General features: G+C 38.1%; 1 pseudogene; it reads right to left on the bottom strand.

Annotated features, from left to right (window-relative positions):
* Positions 1 to 938: 938 nt before the first annotated feature.
* The window catches only part of LOC143411400 (ER membrane protein complex subunit 4 pseudogene), a 100684-nt pseudogene continuing 78527 nt past the window's right edge, over positions 939 to 23095 (bottom strand).

Genomic DNA, 23095 nt, shown 5'->3' with positions numbered 1-23095 from the left:
AACTTTGTAGCTCTTGATAATCATCTCCCCATCCTTCTAGCCTCTGGCATCTGATAATATACAATCCACTATCTGCTCTCTGAGTTCATTTTTTTTTCTGGATTCCCCACATAAAGATATTTCTCTGTTTGGCTTATTTTACTTAGTATAATATTCTCCAATTCCATTTATGTTTTGGAAAATGACAATTTCTTTATTTTTAAGGCTGAATAGTATTCCATTGTGTATATATGCCATGTTTTCTTTCTCCACTTATCTGCTGATGGGCTGATTAAGACTGATTGTATAATCTGACTGTTGGGAACAGAACTGTAGTAAATATGGAAGGGCAGACATTCTTTTGATTAAATACCCAGAAGTATAATTGCTGCGTCATATGGCAATTCTCTACTTCTAGTTTTTTGAGGCACCTACAAACTGTTTGTTCTGTTCTTTTTTTTTAACATTTTTTTTCTGGTTTATTTTTCTTTCCATCATGTTTAACTTGAATCCAGTGTTAGTTTCTCACATCTTACACAAGTGTCTCCAACAGAACTTTTTATGTCCCAACTTGTGTTACATAGAAGTGAAATATTAAGGCAAATAGATTTAAGAGGAACTTGTTCTCCATCATTTCATTTATTGAATAGAGATGCTGCTATGCCTCTTGATTTAGCAGCAACTATTCTTTTGCTTACACAGAGTTCTGGTTTTTTTTTGCTCTGTACTGGAAACGTTTTCTACATTAATTTCAGTCAGGGATTATGGAATAGTTTCTTTTTTGGTTTGTAATAATATGTACACTTTTCCTCCTAGGATTTGTCTCCCCACCATGGAAAAAGAGCTTTTTGGATCTTTTCAACGTGAGCAATTAAGAGTAATACTTAGGAGCCACTGGGCTTAAAGAAGGATGTAAATGAGGCCCAAATATTTAGGCACTAAGTGCTTCTTTCTCAGGTTCACAAAATCAGTCCTCCACCATTGAACCCCATTCTCTCAGGGGGCTCAGTGAAGGCTAACCTGCCCCATAGATTGTCACTTGGAAACAGCCCATGCCAAACACCTTAGGTTCCCAACAAGAAAAACCAAACCCTGAAGAAACTTCTGGCTTGAACTCTCTAGCATCTTGAAAGTGAATGAAATGGTCCTATGTGCTTGGATGGGTCACCAGGCCATCATACACACCATCCCAGTAGGGAAGGTGGAGATGGCATTTCCTGCTATGAGCATGATGCAGAGGTTCCTGGGGATCGGTCTGAGGGGACTCAAGGCCACATCACAGCAGCCCTTCACCAGGATCCTGTCTGTCTCCTGCACACTGGTATTCAGTACCTGCTTGTCCAAGTAATGGACTGGATACAGTGAGTGTCCCTGACCAAGACCTTGGACACCTGGACCCCTGCAGCCTCCTCCAGGCAGGCTCAGCTCAACGCTGGGATGGGGAGGTTCTGCAATGGCTGCTTCCTGGGGGCGCCAAGGTGCTCATGCAGAGCAAGCTTCTGTCTTGGGCCCCAAACACTACCCAACCAGTGTTTGGACTCTCAAGCTGTTTTCTGTAATGGGCTGTACTCATTTACATTCCTACCAACAGGGCACAAGGATGCCCTTTTATTTCTTTGTGGTTTTCATTTGCATTTCCCTAATGATTAGTGATATCAAGGATTTTCATCAGTTAGATATTCAAATATCTTCTTTTGAGAAAAGTCTATTTGGTTCCTTTACTCATTTTTAAGTAGGACTATTCATTTTCTTTCTATAGAATAGATCCCCCCCCTTTCCCTTTCCCCTCACCACCCACCCCTTTCTCTCTTTGTGGTGCTGTGGATTGAACATGGGACTTTGTGCCTGCGAGGCAAGTGCTGTACCACTGAGCTACAACCCCAGTCCTACTGAATTGTTTAAGTTTCATGTTATATTTTGGATACTAATCTTTTATCAGATATACTGAATAAAAATATTTTCTCTTAGTCTTAGGTTGTCTCTTCACTCTGTAATTATTTTCTTTGCTGTGTAGAAGCTTTTAATTCTGATGTTATCCCATCTGTCTGAATTGGCTTCTGTTGCCTGTGATTTTGGGGGCTAAATCTAAAAAAAGTTTGCCTAGACACACCCTCATGTTGATTTCCCCCTATATTTTCTTTTAGGAGTTTCCTTACTTGTAGATTTTATGTTTAGGTTTTTAATCCATTTTGAGTTTATTTTTGTACATGGTGTAAGACAAGAGTCCAATTTTATTCATTTGTATATGGATATCCAGTTTTCCCAAATATTATACTTATCAAAGCATATTGGAAATGTAGGATTATGTTTGCTTCTGCCAGCTACTACAGGATACTACCAAATTAAGTCTATTTAGAAATAAATTTTTTGGGGGGTTTATGGACCCCATGGGGATATAATTTCTGGTTCTAAATACTTGTGAATGCGGGCTTGACTCTGAGCTGAACTCAGAGAGGAGGAAGAGATGAACAGTGTCTTCCCCACCTCACTTTATTCAGCAGAGCTTTTCTTTATTTAGCAGAGCTTTTCTTTAGATCACTTACTGATGTTGCTGCCTTATGAAAGCCCAAACTCATTTAATTGTCTCTTCTAAAATTCTGTACTCTTGAAACCCCAGGCTTTGTATCCTGTTCTCCTCGGTGACAGGACCCATTAAACCTCAAGTTTGAAACCACCTGAGATTGGAATATATCCTTAGAGCAATGCTGAATTTCCAGTTTTCCTACTTCTCTGCAAACACGCTTTCTACTTTTTAAATTTTTCTGATCTAAACACGTTTCCTTTAGTTTGCCAGTCAGTTCACCAATGAGGTTAAAATGCTAAATAAGGATTTTAAAAATTATTTTTAGGTGGTCTGTATCAAAAGAACTCTCTAGACATCTAGTTTGCATAGTCATGGAAATGAGTTGTATATTTTAAATACCACATCATTTCACATAAGTACTTTTAAAATAAAATAATACTAACATTTTCTTTATTTTTCTTAAGTAGCCAGAATCTGCTTCATGCTTTATATGTTCTATCCAATTTGATGTGCACAATAATCCATGCTGATATGGGAAATGGTTAGCTGCATTTTAGATATGAGAAAACTGATTTAGAAAGATTAGTAACTTACCCCAGTTCATACTGCTAGACTGTTTTGGAGCAAGAGTGATCTGATTCCATTGAAAGTTTTGTTATTTTCCTTCACTTTTTATAATGAAATAATTCAAACATAGAATAAAAGTTGAAGTGTTAATATAATAAACTTATACCTTTAGCATTCAAGTTTTGTAAACATTTTGGCATAGTTTTTTCCCTCTCTGTATGTATGTTCATTTTCTTTTTTGTTTAACTTTCTTTTTTTGTTTAATTTAAAATATTATTACTATTATTATTATTATTATTATTATTATTATTATTATTATTTTGTATTGGGGATTGAACCTAAGGATACTTTTCCACTGAGCTATGTCCCCAGTACTTTTAATGTTTTATTTTTGAGTTAGGGTCTCTTTAAGTTGCTGAGGGTCTCCCAAAGTTGCTTACAGCTGGCCTCAAATTTGTATTCCTCCTGCCCCAGCCTCCCAAGTTGATGGGATTACAGATGTGCCTAGCCTTGCTGTAAGATTTAACGATAAATTTTAGATATGACACTTTACCCCTCAATACTGAGACTTCAGTCACGAAACGAGTTTATAGCTCTCTTCAAGTGATCCCTTTGGAGACTTTAGTGTTCTCCCAGAAATGGGAAAATTCTTTGCTTGAGAGCAGTGGTACTCTTTTATCTTTGAACTCCAAGGTTTAGCAAATTACTTGTTATGTAGCAGGTAAATCAATGAATCGTATGTTAAAGGAGACCGAGTTTAATGAGAGAGGAAGGGAAAAGTCACCTAAGACAAGAAAACTTGTTCTGATTTAGATGGCAAGAAAAGGAAATACATTGAAGAGGATAGTTACCCTTCTCTGAGAATTAGAGTGGACAAGAAATGCAGACAAATGTAAATCTATAAACATTTATTCTAGTGTCTTGCATTATTTTTCTCACTGTTAGTCCCTGGGGTAGGAACTCTCCTTCTTTCTGTGTATCTAGCCAACTATATGGTTCCTGGAACAATTGAATGAATGAATTAATGAATCCATTCCAGTGTACTGTTTATAGTAAATGTAATTTCCACTTTATTCCCACTGTTCCTGCTGCTGAAGCCAATTCTACTGATGTTATTATCGCCACTGAAATGGTTACTATTACCGTCAGAAAGATGTCTAAGAACAAAGCAGAGCCAAGCAGAGAATATCATTCCCATTTTGTAGCTAAGAAAGTTTTGAAATGAATGTAGGCATTCTATCTGCCAGTCCCAAGGTGCCTCCTGCCATTCCTTTTGATTCAATGTTTGTTGATTTTCTTCCTTTGTGCCAGGCACTGTTCTGTAGGTTAAGGTGGCCAAAAGGCTAAGCAGACACAGCTTGTTGGCAGGCCTGCTGGATTCACTCATACCTGGCATACTGAAAGGAATGTGATTGGTATTTACTGCTTTTTCAACTCAATCTATTATGGATAATCATGTGTATGTTATTTGAATACAAAATATACCTTCAGATGAACACAAACTTAGATATTTATAGGTATAATTTTTGAAATATAAGTATTTTTATACAAAGTGTTTTATGTGGTTTCCATTTGCATCTCTGTATGTACTGCCATGGCTTGTATGTAACTCTGCATTCACTGGTAGGAAAGCAATATGTGAAGAAGTGAACAGACTAGGAAAGGTCTGAGGTTCCTTGGGGCTGCAAATGAGATATGAAGACTGGGGTGGGCTACGTGATTTCCCCTGAATGCCTCCAGGAGTCAGGTTCTGATTTGGGGTTATTGGGTGCCTAATATATTAATTCATTGTCCCAGTATATAAACCTTATGGTTTGTTTGCATGTTTTCTGTCTCTCATGTCGAGGAGTGTGAAACATTTACTGGATATGGCCCATGAAAGTGCAGAGAAGCCAGAGAGCTTTTGGGTTGATGGGTTTTATAAGACTGCTTTTTTTTTCTTTTCCTGAATTGATTTCTGCTTATATTATCTTTCCAAGATTTCTTAGGGCTTCCTGCACACGTACCAGCTGATCCTAGATCATTTCATTCTGACCTCTAAATTTGTTTTTAAATGTTTAAAGAGAAGCAAAGATTACTAATTTCATACTGAGGTTCTTGTGTGACAAATTGGTCACACTAATTTGGTGGTGAGCTTTTACATTGGTTCAACATATTCTCCTGAAGACAGGAGCCTATTACATAGTAACAAAGGAATACATTTTATATAATAGGCATCAGGTGTAGAAACATGAAACCGTTCCTAAAGATTAATTGCAAATTGGCATTTTCATTTTATGCAATGTTCAACCTTTTAGTAATAAGTATCTCTATATAATCCCTGGATCTGCATAGTAAAGTGAATTCCTGGTAAAAACATTGTGAATAATATAAATGCAGTCTTCCAAAAATTTGGTAATCTATAATCCTAAGTATTATAGGCCTCAAACTTGTTGGAAGAATATTAAATATGGTTGTAGCAAGTAATGTGTTCTTAGTGGCATCCTGAAGCTCAAATCCAGACCCTAAATATGTTAACACATAAGTGATAAAGACCTCTCTGGATACTGTCCAAACAAGCACAGAATTAAAATATCATAATAAAAGGGTGAATAAACAAGAAGAATTGAGAAATTTTGATTTCTATTTTATTCTTATAGGAAACTTTTTACTACCTAGAAGATTAGAGCAATTCTATGTACCTTGAGATGGATCACAAAGTAGTTTTGGGGACTGTTTAACAGAGCCAGACCAAAATGCCTGAATATTTGATACTTTTCATAACTATCCATCCTGTGAAAGGTAGTTAAGAACTCAAAGCAAGGCCTTGATTCTCACTGAATGCAGAGGAGAGAATTCAGACTAGGAAGTGAGAGAGAAAAATATAAGCAAATCACTGTTATTTAATTTTTTGATATTGATGTAGCTTGGGAGCTGAGCGAGGATAGAAGTATAGGTCTTAATAGAGAAGAACTTTAGTGACTCTGTAATACTCCTTTCTGAAATACTATTCCATACTCCAGAGCCGTAGGCAGAAATCTCAATGTTGAACGTTGAAATCAGCAATGTTGCCCTGCTGCTTAATAACTCTGTGATATTGGACAAGTTTTTGAACCTCAGATTTCTTATTTAAAGCATGGAGCTATTGATATCTGTCATAGAGTATTTTGAAGGTTAATATGCATTTAAAAAATTCTCCCACAATGTCTGACACAGGCCAGGTACATAATACTGGTAGTTTCCTCATATTCTAAGCATGTTCCTGTCACAGTCACACTGAATAAGGACACAGCTGGGAGAACAAGAGGTGTCTTACAGAAACCTCTGGAGTCTCTCCCATGTCCTGTTGCTCAAGCTCCCTAGGTAATGTCCTTGGACACGGTTGCCAGTGGAATCCCAGAGTGATCCCAGCAGTGATGGCACCAACCTAGGCTACTGCTGCGGGTGTCCTCAGTTCTGTATGCCCTGGCTACTCCTTGTGAAAGGGATCCATGCTTCTCCTTCACTCTCAATTTCCCTTTTATAACTTGGTGCCTACTCAAGCCACTGATATTGCCAGGCTACTAAGATTCTTAGCTTCTGCCTGTGGCCTCCTTTCTTCAGGGCGAAGCACTGAGTCTCTGGGCTCTCTAGATACGCTCTCATCTCCAAACATTCATCCCCCCACCCCCAGGTACCTGAGGGAAACCTTATCCTCATAGACTCCTTCCCAAAGGAAATCAGGTCAGAAGAACAGATACTCTTTTTTTTGTTGTTTTTTAAAAACTTATTTTTTAGTTGTAGGTGGATACAATACCTTTATTTTATTTTTATGTGGTGCCGAGGATTGAACCCAGTTTCCCACACATGCTAGGCAAGCCTCTACTTCTGAACCACAACACCAGCCCAAGAAGAGATACCCTTAGGCTCCCTGTCTGCCAGGTGTCTGAAACTCAAGGTTTGGAGCAAGGCCCTCTAGAGCTCAGGGCCTTATTCTCAATTTAAGCAACGTTTTTTTTTCTCCCATGTTTTTTTCCCTTAATTCTAAACAACACTGATTATTTATTTTTTAACTCTCCTTCAACCTAGACTGTAAGCCCCATGAGCATAAGTGGCATTTTTTAAAAATTCTCATGCTATCTTATTCCTAATGCCAAAGATAGTTTCTGATATATAAACTGCTGAACAGAGGAGCAGATCTTTTCTATTTCCATGCCTCATTTGGGTGTCATGTTTGGTATTGTCACTTCCCTTTTCAATCCAGAGGATCTGAGCTCCCTGTGGAGCAGGGGCCCAGTCACATTTCCCCCAGCCCTGCCAGAGTACTGATTAATCTCTTCTCACTGTGGGTTCTGTTTCAACCTGTGAATGTGGCATGCCTACTCTGAGCTGCTGTGGAAGACAGCCTGTGGGACCTAAGCCTCCGGGCTGCATGCTTCATGCTGCTTCCTGACACCCTGGTGTCTTGAGATGCCCTTCACTTCCTGGAGACAGAGTAGCTAGGGATGCTCCAGTGGCTTCTGTCCTCTTTGCAACGGAACGGAATCAGCTCTTCCCTGGGTCAATTCTAGCTCCAATCTCCATGTTTGTATTAAAAGGTTAATTGCTTTACACCTACACATCCCCAGCCTGGCTTCTCTGAGGAAGAAAAGCAGCCGCAACTAGAGTTGTGTTTGTACTGTAATATCATCTGCTGCATCAAGTACACAGAATCTCTTTATTAGAGGCCAAATGCACATTCCCATTTGAGAGACAGTTGCTGCTGGCAGCAAGTAGTGGCTGGCTGGATAACTGCTTGTTCTGAAACCCTTGAAGACATTGCTCCGTCTTTCTATTTACTGTGGGCTGGTGGAGAACGATTCCTTATTTTCAAGGGCAGCCTTTAATGAGCACCCAGTGGCTCTTTGATGTTGCCCTACCACAGACTGTGGGTAAAGGCAGTGCTAGGAATCATACATTTTCATTTGTGGAAGTATTTTGTGTTGAACCCTGTCAAAAATAACACTGCCTTTGGGACATAGAAAATCCAATTTGATAGCAATGTTTCTGCTTTTTTCTCTTAGACACATTCTATCAGTTAGGGCACAGTCTCTGGACCTTGGCTATTTTTCACTTGGAAGTAATTTGGGGCAGGGCCTTGTGCTGTTGTTAGTGATGACTTGAATAACTGTATTTATAAGCAGTACCATTCTAAAATGGCTCAAATTAATGCCTACAAGGGGCGGGGAGGAGAAAGCATGAGAACAATTAGTCCAGATGTTTTCCTTGGGACTTTCTGGGCACATAATTTACTTAGGGATGGTAATTTCATGAGAACACTTCTCCTTTAAGTGCTCCCCCCAAAAACATCCTGTGAGAAAGAGAAAGAAGGATTTAGGGACTGAGAGTGGGAGGCTTTTGAGGCTCTGAGATTACTACTGTCTAAACTGGACAAAAGTGTTAGGTGAGGATTCTTTTCCCAGACAGACATCTCTTCCTGTGTTTGCAAATAGGCATTTGCATGAGTTGTCTATTAATTTGCTCAGCATTATATCTGAGCATCTGCTTTGCTGAAGTCAGGGCTATAAATAATAAGACCTGGATCTTGTGCTCCAGGTCTTATGGTCTAGCGGGAGATAGACACCTGTAAGTGCACAAATACCAATCATTAGGAGGACTGAAACTCAGTTACACACAGACACAGCATCAGCTTGGGGCAGTGTTTCTTAAGATTCCCCCTACCCCCACTATTTTCCTCTAAAGGAGACCTTTTAGATATGTATATTTTTTTCTAATAATCCCTCTTTGTTCAAACTTTAGTGCCATATGTATACTGTATGTCTATTTATATGTTAGCTATTTTATACTAAAAGAGCAAATTGTTCTTTGCCTCCCCAATCAATGTTTGCCCCTTGGGGCCTGTTAGGAACTAATGTTGTGGCTCTCCCAGAATTCATCTGCTTATATCCTAACAGTCAATGGGATGGTATTAGGGGCTGGGGCATTCAGGGGGTAGTGAGGTCATGAGGTTGGAACCTCCACAATAGGGATAGTACTCATATAAGAAGAGACATGAGAGCTTGTTCTTATTCTTTTTGCTCTCTGACTTTTGAAGAGGCAATGATAAAATAGCTGTTTGTAGACCAGAAAGAGGACCCTCACCAGACTGGATCAACTGCTTCCTTGATCTTGGACATCCAGCTTCCTGTTTATAAGGTACTCATTGTGTGGAACAGCACTGCAAACTTATACACATGTGACATTACTTCCATTGACAATGCATAGCCTAGAGGAAAGAGCAGTCACTCTCACTTAGGAGAGTCCAGTAGGATCAACTAAAAGGAGATATGTCACTTGAGGTAGTGAGAACTGTAGGCATTCTCACAGGTGGAAAAAAGAGAAATAGCAATGTAAGAATATATGAGAAGAATATGTGGAGGTTATTCTCTGTAGATCAGAAAAGAGAGTGGGAAATGCTCTCATTGAAATGAACTCTCTGATTCAGTAGAGATAATAGAAATTCAGGGTGCCTATTCAGAAGTCAATGTGAATAATGAGAACTGAATGAGGATAATGGGCAAGGGTCATTAGGAAGATGTTCAGGTGGTCAGATGAGACAAAGTAGTATGACTGTAGTAAAGAGCAGAATTAAAATAGTAATCAGAATGGTTTGACCCACTGATTTTTTTTTTTTTTTTTTTTTTTTGCAAATTATTATGGCATCCTTAGGACTTAAATAGATGGGCATCAACTAAAAGGGAAAAAGTTTAGGTCTCATGAGCAGTTGTCTGACTTTAGTCACTATAAAGGAAATTTGCAACATACTATGGTTAAGATATGGCTTGAGTTTGTCCCTCAAGGTTTAATGCATTGGAACCTTGGTCCTCAGTGTGGTAACATTGAGAAGTGTGGAACCTTTAAGGGATGGGAACTCAAAAGACTGAACCCTCAGCATGTGTGTTGGTTAGCTTTTATTACTGTGACCAAAACTCCTGACAAGAACAACTTAGAGGAGGAAAATTTTATTTTGGCTCACAGTTTCAGAGGTTTAGTCCATGGTTGGCTGAATCCATTGCTTTGGGACCAAGATGAGGAAGAACATCACGGCTGAAGGGCACAGTGGAGGAAAAGTGGCACAGTGGAGGAAAGCTACTCGCCTCATGGAAACCAGGAAGCTGAGAGAGAGGCGGGAAGGGGCCACTAGGAAGATGTACCCTTCCAGGGTACACCTTCAGTGACCCTCCTCCTCTAGCTATGCCCCATGTACCTAATTACCACCCAGTCAGCCCACTCAAACCAGAATGAGCTGGTTAGGTTACAGCTCTCAAAATCTGATCATTTCACCTCTGAATGTTTCTGCATCAACATGGGAGCTTGTGGGGGACACGGTGCTCTTGGGCTTCCTGTCTAGGTATGAGACTTCTCCCTCTTGCAGGCACTTCCATCACTGCGATGACATCTGCCACAAGGTCCTCGCTAGAGCCAAGATGCTGTCAGCAGCATGCCCTTGAACCTCCACAATTGTAAACTAAGTATATCCCTTTTCTTTACAAATGACCCAACCTCAGGTATTTTTGATAGCAACAGAAAATGGACAAATACATAGCCTTTCAATCACTTTCCAGATTGAGCCAGTTCAAAGTAGTAGAGATCTTTAAGGAAAAGCAAGACTGGATTCCTTTCATGAAGAATTCTGCTACACTGCCAAAAATTATACTGTAAATTTTCCTCTCTCATTTAAAGAAACCTGCCGGTTACTGACTGCAGTGACTGTGTATCAGGAAATGAGAATTCATTTTAATATTTGGTTCTGAACTGATATTAATTTTTGGAGACTCAAAATACCTCAGTGCTCCACTGTAAGGTTAAACGTTTAAGGATATAAGATAATTAATGGAATTTTGTCTTGTGTCCATCTTGGAGTGTCCCAAATCAATCCAATGGTTACTTTGTCAGATCTGGAATTTATAGTTGATGGAGACACACTTTGCCATTGGGAGAATCTGCATACTGGTTCCCACACCCATAGAGAGAGGGTTGTTATAGTAGGAAAAGCTGTGTGGAAGCCATTAGAATGGCTTTACCTTCAAAAATCAAACTGAAATTTTGCATTCCTGAAGGGATTATAGAGATTTATGCCGCTATCAAGAACTTAAAGGGATGTGGGGATATAGTGTTTCAATTGATCTATTTGGCCTCTGCCAAGACTGATGGATCTTAGAGTATGACAGTGGAATTTTTGTGAATTTAATCATGTGAAGAGTTCAATTCCATCTGCTCTTCCACATGTAGTTCCTTTACTGGAAAAATTTAATCTCGTGATCACTTGTTATACAATGTAGATGGACTATGTTCCCTGGTCATTCACAGAAATATTATCTTTAGGTTTTGCTCTGAAGATATTTTGTAGATGTTTTTAATGACTAGCTCTCTTTAAGTAAGGCAGACTATTCTGGATAATCTAGATTCACTTGATTCAGCCAGTTAAAACACCTTAAGAGCAGAGCTGGAGTTTCCCTCATGAAGAAGAAATCCCACCTATGGACAGCAGGGTCAGTACATACCTTCATGTTCCTGACTACCTTCCTGACAGGCTGCCCTACAGATTTCAGACTTGCCTAGCCAACCCCGACAATCATACAAGCCAATTTCTTGCCAGTCCCTTCTAATATATATCTCCCACCGGCTCTGTTTCTTGGTTCTAACTCGACTGACACAGAGATTAATGTGAGTGCTTTTTCTCTATACTTGTTAATGAACATCATCAGAAGCAGTTTGCTTTCAAGAGGCACAGCTAGCAATACACCTTTATTGTCCTACTCAGGGTTAAAATTCCTCTCCAATTCTCTGTTATAATTTTGTCCATAGGGGCCTTGATTACCTCTTCATTCCTTAAGGTATCATGCTGCTCTACTAATTTGATGCTATTATGCTAATTGGATTAGTGAGTGGAAAGTAGTAACCACTCTGGACAACTTGGTAAAACACATGCAAAACAGAGGAGTGGAAATAACCGCTCCCTATCCCTCCAAATTTAGAGGTCTTCTACTCTGTGATATTTCTAGGCATCTTGTGGTATGTTGATATATCCCTTCCAAATTGAAGAATAAAGTCTCTGCCTGTGAACCCTTTTACAACAATGATAGTGGTATAATACCTAACAAACCTCTTTCTATTTGAGATATAGCATTTAATTTTAATTTGGAAAGCTACTCAAACCTATTGATCAAATAACTTGAAAATACGTCAATTTTGTGCATCTCAGGGCAAAAGAACCTCTATGGCTGATTAGAAAACTAATCTACCACTGAGATGTGTGACTCAACATGTGCATTTTCTGAGGCTTGAAGTGATAGGGATGCTCTGTGGGACCTTTGGCAGAAAACTATAAGTGAATCACATCACAGACATTGAGAATTTTAGAATAAAAGTATGACATTTTCTATAGGTAGCTATTTTCCTTTTGAGAAACAATTTTTGGCTTGCTATTTGGCTCTTTACTTGACTATGGGCCACCAAGAAAACCATCATAATCTTGATTTGATTTTATTTATTTAATAAAACAATATTGAGTGTGTTTAGTAGCATTCCTTCATCTAACATAGTGTGTGTGTGTGTGTGTGTGTGTGTGTGTGTGTGTGTATTTGAGATCAGGGTGAGCAGATATCAAAGTCTCAAGTAAGTTGCATGGGCAAGTAGTTCAGATGCTCATGGTCATTACTCCTGTCACTTTGCCTCCTCCTTCTCAATCTCATGCGAAGTTGTCTCATTACTTAATGACTAAAAAAGAAAAAACTAAGGTCTATTTTACATATAGTTTTACATAATATGCTGATATTTCTGAAAAGTAGACAGAGCCCTAGAACCCTAGTCTCGAGTATTCTTCAGGAATAATGGCGCAAAACAATTTTCCCAATAGGTAAAACTTTGAGCACTATCTTGATTCCCTGCCCCCTGCCATTTTCCTTTTAAAGAAAGATAGAGGTAGGAGGATCTACATTATTTCATGGTAAGTGGATAATAGTATCCCTTGGTAAATAGGGATTTGGGAGGAACATAATTGGAAAATCGGCAACCAAGAGATCTGGGAAGAGGTATGTGATGGGATTAGGTGGACAGATCTTTACAAAAGCAATACAGGATGTGAATATATTGTGTTCCATGTGAATGTTCACCAAAGGAAAGCCATTGCAAAGAAAGGTTTCAATTAGTAGGCATAGGAAATGACCCATTTTGTGGATGTCAGCCAGCCAGTGAACTCAGGAACAAGTGATCACTGTACCAAGGGTGGAAAATGTGCATTGATTCAGTACTATGGACTTCTCGTCACCATGGTCATTGTCTACAGACACTCTTCAATGCCCAATATGTCAATGGAAGAGATCAACTCTGTGCTCCTGATTTGGACTCAGTTTCTTGAGGAATTAGCCAGTCACTTGGTGGCAGATTGATGATACAGCACCTTCTCTATCTTGAAAGAATTTAACTTCATTATTATTTTAATATGTACTTGCACATGTATTTGCCTTTTTCTGCTTATATTTTTCTGAAAAATACACCTGCAGATTTACATTAAAAATTCTGCAGATTTACATAACTATATTTGCTGTCATGCTATTTCACATAGCATTGCTTTTTTCAAAACAAGTATTACAGAAAATGGGCTCATGCTCATGCAATACCATACTTTTGGTCTTACCATTATCCTCCTCACTTACAAGAGCTGATCTGCCAGTAGAATGGAATATCCCTTTGAAGAATCAATTAGAGCAACACATTGTGGGGCTGGAGCAATGTCTTCCATAGTGAAATAAGCTCTGAATAATTTCCTTTATATAATATACAGCCTATATATAATATTGTTTCTCCCATTAAACTGAGAGTTTTCTTAATGCCAGTCAACTTGCTACTAAAGTGTTTCTCATGCCAGTGAAACAAAGGTTAAAAGAAAGTGATTAATCCTGACTATCTAGACAATAGCAATTATGTAACTGGGCCAGCAGAGAAAACATGTTAATGCTGAAGTCCTTTTACTACTCATATATTCTGTGACATAAGTAATAGAAAACCACCCCAAACCAGAAGGGTTGTCAGGAATGAAGATCTGTGTCTCTTCACAATGCAAGGAACCATGACCACCTGAAGTGGTATATAGAGACTAGGTGGAAGAAAGACACTATACATACTACTATGACTATGGGACTAGTGGTGAAATTTGTAGTAGTTTTATATTTTTCTTTTATTATATTAATTCATTTGTGTATGTATTATTCAGTTTTAAATTTCTTATTCCTTCTTCCCTTCTTTTACTAAGATAAGATGAACAATGTTTAATTTTACATGTCATAATTTAAGTCATAAGTATCAAAGTGAGAATGTGACTTGGTATAAGAGGAGTGGATATTACCCCACATTGGGTTAAGTCTATCTATGGTCTTTTGGGGGTGAGCAGTTTCTGATTGTGTGATAGTTGCATCATATAAATTAGAAGTCTTCTTTGGCCATTATCTTCATTTGAAAGTTAAGTATAATTAAAAGAAATGTATGTCATTGATGCTAATTTGAAAGAGGTGAAAGTCCTCAATTGTGCTGTTGTCAGTCAAGGAACTCCACTGTCTGGAATCCCTTGCATGATTGTGTTAGAAGTGGCTGAAAGAGGAACTTGCGCAGAATTTAGGAGGCGGAGTGAATCAGTGGCCAACCTAGTTTTGGAAGGTTGTAGTGCTCATACACTGTGACAGTTAGTGATGTGGGACTATCTGGTGGGGCTCAGCTGGGCCTTACTTTCCTCTGCTTTATGTCTAACTTAGCTTCCTAACTGCTGGCTAGGCTGACCAAAAGTGGCCCGGGCCTACCACCAGATGCTGGCTGTGATCCTACACAGGTGGTAGCTGCATAGAAACAACTTCCCATAAATCTCTCTATGAGCCCTCCTTTGTGGTCCTACTTTGCTGGCTAGAAATTCTGTTTCTTGAATTTCATTGCAAGCTCCAAATTATCCACCTGGACTGGCTAAGCAGCTGATTAGTAATTCTTTTATTCTGGCCCTGCAAGTTCCTCTTGAAGACCTTCACTTTCTCAGCCTCTCCCACATAATTGAAAGTTCTAATTTCTGTAATAAATTCCTTATTTCCATATTAGTTATTGAGTCTCTGCTTCACTGACTGAATCCTGAACCATGATCTTACTCGGGGAAGTTCATACTGCAGTTGATCCCTCTCTTTTCTGCTTCATGAATTATCTCCTCTGAGCAGCTATCACTCCCACAAGGTAAACAAGGAAATTTTTCTTCAATTTAAGCAGAAAAACTCTCTTCTAACCCCTATTCTTTTCCAACTACAATCACATTTATTTGTTTTCAGCTATAATAAAATTTAATAAGACATTTGTATATCGACAAGGCATCCATTTTTTATCCTTCCCCTTTCCCTTTGAATCAATCAGGATTTTCCCCATTATCTTCTACAAAAACTGCTCTTTTCAGGTTCCTCAGCATCTTCCACATTGTTAATTTTCATAGGTAATTCTAATTCCTCATTTTTTACTTAATTCACTAGTTGATCATTTATTCTTTCTTTCAAATCTTTCCTTGTTCAAGGGCTGGTACATGCATGCTTCTCTTTCTCTGTAACTTATTGACTATTTATCCTCAATCTCCTTTTTCTGTTTATTCCCTATCTTTCCATTCATACTGTATTGGTGGAGTACAGCAGGCTTCAGTTGTTGATTTTTTTTTTAAATTCTTGCTTCTTAGGAAAGTATATCTAGTCATGTTCTTATCTGCTTTCTGTGTGCTAGTGATGCCAACATTTAATTTTCTGGCTTGGGCCTCAACTGTGGTCTCCAGAATCAATTCTCTAGGAACCCATATTTCTAGGAACCCATGTTAGACATCTTCATTTGGATGTCTAACAAGAACCTTAACATACCCAAACCAAATTCCTGATCTCCTTTTTCATCCTCAAACCTGTTCCTCCCACAGCCTTTTTCTCATCAGTAAATGACTATTTCAGACTTGCAAATGCTTAAATCCCAAACTCAGAGTCATATATGATACCTCTCTTTAATATCCCATTTCCAAGGCATTAGCAAATACTGTTGATTCTACTTCAGAATACAATGCAGAATCCACTGCAGAGATGCTGGTCTAAACTGCCACCATATCTTGCCTGGATAATTGCCATCTAGTGCTAACTATTCTTCTTGGTTCTGCTCTTTCTTTTCTCCTAATGTCTTCTCAGGGTAGCAGCCATAGAATGTATATATGTAATATGTATGTAAAATTCATTATATGTTGTAAATAAAATATATATCCAATATTATATTTTATATATATCATATACATTATTAAAAATTGTAGAACATGACAGATACTGAAATGAATTGATGGTGACTGTTGATCCCATGATGATCTTCTGCACATGATGATCTTAGGTTTAATTATGAAATAGTTTTTTTTTCTTTATAGTCAGAGTTAATCACTCCAGTATAGTAGTCGCTTCTCCCCCTGACCCTTGCATTCACATTCAGCTGATGATTTACCTTTGTTTATAATTTGTCTTTCTCTTCTAAAAATAGGCTCCCCCTCCTTGAATGTATGGAGTTCTCCTCTCTTTCCTAAAGGCATGACATGTTTTTTTGGGGGAATGGGGGTACTGGGGATTGAACTCAGGGCCACTCAACCACTGATCCACATCCCCAGCCCTATTTTGTATTTTGTCTACAGACCAGGGTCTCACTGAATGGCTTAGTGCCTCACTTTCACTGAGGCTGGCTTTGAACTTACGATCCTTCTGTCTCAGCCTCCCAAGCCTCATGACAATTTTTTGATAGTCTTTATTTCTTAGATCAGTTTGAGCTTCAGAGAAAAATTGAGCAGAAATTACAGAGTTCCCATGTGCACCCTGTCCCTATACTTGCACAGTGTCCCCCACTATCAACATGTTGTACAGGAATGGTGTATTTATTACAATTGATGAACCTACATTGACACATCATTATCATCTGAAGACCTTAGTTTACCTTAGGATTACTGCTTGGTTGTACATTTTATGGGATTTGACCAAGGTACAATGACAGGTATCCAACATTGTAGTATCATTACAGAATAGTTTCACTGCCCTCCTAATCCTCTGTGTTCCACCTATTCATCCCTCTCCCCAACCACTGATCATTTCTTTAAATTTACATTTTTAAGTTCAAAGTGCATTTTAAAATTGACTTTATCTTTGAGAGCAGTTTTAGGTTCACAGCAAAGTCAAGAGAAGGAAGGGAGATTTCCCATCTACCACCCCTCCCCCACTGATCTTAGTTTACTATTTCCATAGTTTTGCCTTTTCGAGAACTTCCTATAGTTGGAATCAAGTAGTCTGTAATCTTTTCAGATTGGCTTTTCTCACTTTATACTATGAATTTAAAGTTCCTAAGTACCTTTTCATGACTTGATAACTCGTTTCTTGACAAATGTTCCATTATCTGGACATATCACAGTTTCTTCATTCATTTACCCAATTGAAGGTGCAGTTTTTTTTTTCCCCCAGTGTTGTAATACTAGCTCCTAAAACTGCTTGGCACACCACAGATGTTTAATACATACATCTTCCTACACATATCATGCATTCACTACCTCTAAATCACATTACTCTGCAATAAGTCATTCTATTTAGTAAACTGAAACCAAACTCAGAAAGTTGAAAATTTCCCAATTTTCTTCTCATTCTCTCAATACAACCTCTTTACTGTCTACTGAATTCACCCTTTCTTGTTTATCCCCTTTTCCATTGATCTGGCTAAGCTTCATTAACTTCTCCAAGTTAATATATTAGCCTCCTGACTAATCTTTATGACTCCAACACATAATCTATGCTCCTGAAATACACAGCTTATGTTGATCTCTTGCTCAAAATATTCAGTAGATTGAAGTTTAAGTCTATTTACATGCATTCATATTTTTCAAGATCTTTCTCTTACAATGTGCATAACTTCATGTTCAGTCTCTTTTTTCATAAAGTCTTACCTCCTACTCTGTTTTTTCCAAGAGCTCTGGATTATTTGAGATACTCAAAGCAAGATGTGGCTGTTGTCAAATTCAAGAGTATTTATGTGAATCCTAAATTGCTCTCTTACCTACTGATACCTTCCCCTACCTTATTATGGCTATGTTTGAAATAATGAATTAATTCCATTATTGAATCTGTATTTAGGAGATGAATTTGACATGAGTCACAGGGAAAAATATGGAGCTCTTGACACCTGAGTTTGATGGTGTTGGTTTCTACATAACTGCATATAGTAGTTGGGTACTATTTCATTAGGTCACAGACTAGAGGGAACAATTCATATAAATCCTGGAAGCTTTGTGGCTGGTGCCTATTGGAATACTGCAGAAGGCTTCTGTATTCTGCAGTAGAGTAGCAATGAACACCAAAAATGAGACTGATGGGTCCTTCAAATGAAAGACTTCACATTAAAATGCTGTTATCGCTCACCTTCCCTTATTATAATACCTACTATCCCAATCTTGGATTTTTATTTTTGTTTAAGTGAAGCAGAGTGAAACTTTTTGAAAAAAAAATTTAAAAGGGACTGATAAAAAAGAATTCCTGCTATGAAAAGAAGAATGGGCTTTTCACATTCTGAGAGCTCCCACCTTGCTTTGAGCACCGCGCACACACACACACATACACACACACACACCTATGCAGGCACACACACATTATTAAACCTAAGATGGTTTGGAATAATGTTAAGAGCCAAATGTTTGAGATAATGCAGAGTGAAGGGAAGAATGTCAGCCTGCCTTCTGAATAGACAGTGTAATCTTTTTTTTGTAATGGTTGCATACCCTAGTAACTAAAGGATCTGATATAATGAGATACAGCTGAGCTTTGGGAAATTTCATCAACCATTTGATTTCAAGTGATTTTATTCTGTCCTTAATGCACAGCATTGGGCTTTGATATTGAAATAGGAATAGAACATTGAATCATACATTTTTTTCTTCTAGTACTTGCTATTTCAAAGAACTTTACGATTATTATTGCATCCCCAAGAAGCAAGTAGGATTAATATCCTTATAAAGTGCTTTGGTTTTCTGTTTAGAGTATGAGAAAACCTAAAATAATACATGACTTGGAGGATAACATTGAGAAAATCAGGCCAGATGGTGTTTAAAATTCAGATTGTTAATTTTCAGGATTGTAGTCACTTAACTAATCTATTTTCTTCTTCAGTTTTCTGGGTATCACACTTTGTAATAACAACTACTACAGGGTTTATGGTCAAGTTTAGTAAGGCTATTTTACCAAGAGACAGGCATCTTCATTTCCAATCCCTACTATTGCTCTTAGCTTTGATTAATACTAACATTTCTGGAACTTAGTTGAATTATCTATAAAATGAAACTATTAAAATTAATTGGACTAGAGTTAGGAAACTTCTCCAGATGACTTCCTGACCTTAAGGTTGTTCAATCAATGTTTCTTATTCAGGTATAAAAGAACATGTTCCAGAGATGGCCCTTCTAAGAGACATGAAATGGATAGGATGTTGATATTCATAGTCTTCTCAACAGACCTTCTTATTTTAACAGGCAAGAAGTGAATCCCTTTTACAAAGGAGACACCAGCTGCTGAATGGATTGGCTTTGTTCAGTACCATTGCTACTCAACACCATTCCAAATGCCTTCCATGAAAATGCTGAGGAATTATTAGTTTTTAGTTTATTAATTATTAAATAACCACTCTCTTTAAGGCCTTATAATTTTTCAAACATGGAGCTTTGTTACATTTATTGCTTTATTATCATAAAAGTATCATTTTAGGGTAGAACTATTAATTCCAGTGTAAAACATCTCTCTGGAGTTAACAACAAAACAACAATACTCACAATTAACTAGTTCACCAAACACTTACTGGTGTACCTAGATTATATAAGCACATTTAATTTTCATAATGGTTTCTTTGAGATGGGTTCATTTAAGATTTCCTTCCCACTGGTGAGGAAACAGAAGCTCACTGAACTTAATAACCTGTCTATGGTCACTCAGCTGGTTGTGTCAAGAGCTAGGAAAATCTGACTCCAAAACCAAGTTCTTGACCACTACAGTGAACTGTTGGGCCATGTATTCTACACACCACCAACATCTTAAGCCATGTTGCTATGTGCATACAACCTATAGGAAACAATAGGAATGCAGGGTATAGGGATACTTTAGAAGCAAGCATATTATATAAATGCAGCAGATGGAAAGTATATTTTGAGTAAATGCATATAAATGGTGAGCTTCACAATGGTTTGAGTTCCACAGCGAGAACTGATAAGAATTTTATATCTATCCTTGATGGTCGAAAGCAAATAGAAATTCTGAGGACTGTGAAGTGAGTATTTTGCTCCTGAATCCTTCAAGGGCCAACTATGTTACACACATCAAATTCCAACTGAGTAGAGAAGTGACATGTAGATTGGATTGCTGTCCTCCTTTATAAAAAATAATGAGCCAGAATGTGCCTAACTTCTGCTGTGTAGGCATCACTTCCTTAGGGAAACCCCACTATGAACTAGAGCCCTTCATACTCCTCTGTGCTCACCAGTAGTTCACACTCTCTTCTGCCTCCACCCTTCATGAGAGTTTGTGATGATCAGTGAGAGAGTCTGTTGTCTGCATTGGTCTGACAGACCTTCGAGAGCAGGGTTGTTGCCTTATTCACCTTTGTATTCTTTTGTCTAGCAGATGCTTTAATAAACATTCAGCAAATATTTATTGAAGAAGTGTTTAAACTAGCTTGGAAACTCATGGAGAGATAATGCTGTATTTATCTTCTTATTCTACCCATGCCTAGCCTTTAATACTTTTCTGTGTACACTGTATACAAGCAATATTGCTTATGTACTTACCTATCCTATTTATATATAGTAGATATTTAACATGCTGGGGTTATTGAATTACAATGGAAAAGGTTCTTTAGATGTTTGGAAGTTAGAAGTCATTTAGTCAGATAAGGCTGTTGTGGTAACAAACAAACTTCTGGGTGCAAGTGGTTTAATATGTGCAGATTTACTTCTCAGTCATGCAAAATGCAGCCCAGATCTGGTAACTCTCAGAGCATCTCCTTTCCAAATGATGACTCTGAGATCCAGTACCTTGTAGCTCTGCCATCTAAAACAGGAAGTTTCCAGCTCACTGTGGCAGAAGACAGAGCTGTCTATTGACTTCCAAATGCTTCAGCCTGGAAATGACACACTTTACTTCTGCTCATAGCCCTTTGGCAAGAATAAGTCACTTGGCCCTGCCAATTGAAAGTGGGCTGGGAAATGTGGAGGTGGAGGGAGGGACAGCAATAAATGTCTCTAACATGAAGGCAGAGACAGCAAAATAAGATCCAGTGATTGGTATTTACATTTAGTTTTCAGTCTGGTGTGTTCATTTAAAAATTAGAAATGAAATTAATTTTTTAAAAGAGTTAGTTAATAACATTATTCCCAGGGAATATTTGACCTGAAGATCAGGAAATACCCATTCACTTTTATTGATAGGTTACAAATTAATAAACAAAGAGAAATTAAAATAGCACATAAAAGTTCTTATGAGTGTAAAGTAATAAGACTAGAGAACTACACCCCAATTCTTTTTATTTGTTGGTAGTTATGTCAACTATCTGATGCACCTGGAGTGGCTTAAGTGTTACTAACCATGCATTTCTAGGGACAGATTTCTAATCTGTATGTTTGCAAAGGAATCAAGGTAACATGGCAACATGGCAAAGGGCCAAGTTAGTTCCCTCAGCCTGTCTCATCAAGATCACCAATTTCCAGGTCATAGGGGGAAGCACAGGGGGCGTTCATCAAGCCATTTAATTTCCCAGAGCACATGGCTGAACTAACTACCTTTCTGAATTCTCAGCAACCCAGTAGGATCATATCACTGAAATGAGCAGTGATGGCTGATAGGAGGATGCATCCTTGCCAACTCTGTTTATCCCATGAGTATTGCAGTAAATAAAGGAGGTGGCAGATAGGAGCCATCTGGATCCCTGAGTCACTTTGTGGAAGAGATGCAGGCATCAGAGCCTCTTGGCCTTCATCAGACTGATGTCAGTGAGAAGCAAATCTCTATTGTGTGAAGGCCCGGGGATTCAGGGTTCATTGATTGCATAGCACAGCGTGGCCTGCTGAATATAGACATGATATATGCATGTAAACGTGCAATCTTCACAATACCTTTGCCAGATGCAAACATGATCATTAATTTATTAAATTCCTCTCAGAGATGTATAAAGTGTTAATGATAAAAACAATAATTATGATAATGGCAGCAAAAAGAGCTCACCTCATTAGTTAAGGTTACACTAACTGTTCTAACACTTGACTCTAAAGGGTTTTATTCTTCAAGCCCAAAAAAAGGTGATTGAAGTCAGCAATATGTGTGGGTAGTCAGGAGATTGGAGTCCATAGTTGGTCACAGGGATGCCTACCAACAGAGGCCTTGCCACCCTCCATATGTGGCATCTAGCAGGAAAAAGACTTACCACAGAGGATGGACATTGTGCACAAGACCTTCCAGGCCTTGGTTAGAATTTAACTGCATGCCCACATTGTGGTGCAAGGGAGGCTGGCAAGTATGGACCAATGTGTGCTGGCATTCTCTGTCTTACCCACCCATGAATTCATTTAATCCTTCCGGCAGCTCTGTGACCTAGGGATTACCATTATACTTTTTTTTTTTTTTTAATGAGAAAACCAAGTAATGAACCAATTTTGAAGTGTCAGACCTGGAAGTAAACTTGAGCAGGGCTTAACTAATCTGCTTTCCTTATATAAATGCAGCATTATACATATTGTGTTTCACCTTGCTAGTTTTTTTTTCTTTTTTTACTTTAAGAATGTTTACTGAAAATTATAAAACCCAAGTATGTATAAAATTTTTTTTTTTTTTTACAGTTACATATTACCCGTGGGTATGAATTTAACTCTTTTCATTATAAGAATTATTTTGTTTCCATCTTTCCTCCATTACAAACAATAATACAGTGAATATTCTCAAAAACTTGTATATTCATACATGTGCAAGTAGATAGAGAAGAATAGTT

Source organism: Callospermophilus lateralis, chromosome 12, assembly GCF_048772815.1.
Source record: "Callospermophilus lateralis isolate mCalLat2 chromosome 12, mCalLat2.hap1, whole genome shotgun sequence".
Lineage (NCBI taxonomy): Eukaryota > Metazoa > Chordata > Mammalia > Rodentia > Sciuridae > Callospermophilus > Callospermophilus lateralis.
This window is presented reverse-complemented; position numbering and strand designations above follow the sequence as displayed.